The following is a 1,375-nucleotide window of genomic DNA, read 5'->3' as shown; positions in this document are numbered from 1 at the left end:
TACTGATAACTGACAAATTTGTTGTTGAAAAAGGAAGTTGAGTGCATTTGGTGTCTCACCACAGAAACCATATTTACACAGACAAAAGGTAAGTCCCTTGAACAGAAGACATTACTCAAGTTTCATTTAGTTTTTACTTCATTCGTGCAAAGAAATTCAAAGAGCAGAGAGCTACAGGGTGTTCAAAACCAAATAATGACTGTATACCAGCCTTCCTCATGGTTTCACGGTTTCTTACCCTATCTCTTTCAACTACAACTCACATGCCTATCCATCTCACTAGATTCCAGTAGGCTCTATGGCAGGATGGGATTCTGAGGCAAAATCTGAAGAGAGTTTACCTAAGAACAAGAACTGCAACTCCTTCAATCCTGAGAGAGAAAGAGTGAGAAAACCTCAAGAATACCTGTCAGAGAATATTCTCCAACTCCTATTACATTTTCTTAAATTGAGTTTGTTCAACTTGTGATTTATTATTTTATTGAACTTTGGGAGTTTTAATTATGATGTAGATTTAGGAAGGTACTATTTATAATTTTGACTTATGTTTAAATTGTGAGGGTCTAAGAAAGTTTAATTATAAAACTATAGAAAAATAACCTTTCCCTTCAATAAACTTATGAAGTAGTGCCAAAAATAAAAAGTACATGTCAGAACTAACAGCAGTAAGACTACCTTTGCTTAAGCTATTCCCTGCATTTGGAGTACATTTCCACAACCTCTTATCTCAAGGCTTATAATTTAATGTGTAGTTTGTTTATTTTTATACATTTCTTATCCTCTTAGTGTATTGCAAGCTGTTTCAGGGCAAAGATCATGTCTGACTTATCCCTGCATTTCCAACTAGTCCAGCATGAGGTACTTTCATGAATGTTTGTTGAATGAATGTGAAGGAATGAATGAAAAAAGTAAATATTCAAATAATGAATGAATAAATAAATGAACCATATATATTTCAGTCTCCCTCCAGTATACTAAGGTTTAGTCTTTGTCTGTGGAGCCTTTATAAGGTTGCAAGTAAAGAAAGATCATACACTTGGGGACTATAGTATCAGCCAAGTCTGAGAGTAGTTCTGAGAAACAAGGCTTGCAAACCAGCACAAACCTCTGTGTGCATGTGAGGAAGCTACATTCAGAACCCAGGGCCTAGAGCTGCAAAGAGCCTTCTGGGTAATAACCATAACAAAGGAGAAAAGAAAGTACTGTGGGTTAGATCAAACAGTAGCATCTGGATTTATGGATAAGACTGATTAAAGTGGATGACATTTTTGTAGAAGGGCAACCTGGATCTGCAACATGCTCTTCTTGTAAAACTAGAATCATTCGAGAACTAGAAAGAGCCACACCCAACACTCAGAGATCACTAATATAAATT

The sequence above is a fragment of the Stenella coeruleoalba genome (genome assembly GCF_951394435.1).
Source record: "Stenella coeruleoalba genome assembly, chromosome: X".
Taxonomy (NCBI): Eukaryota; Metazoa; Chordata; class Mammalia; order Artiodactyla; family Delphinidae; genus Stenella; species Stenella coeruleoalba.
This window is presented reverse-complemented; position numbering follows the sequence as displayed.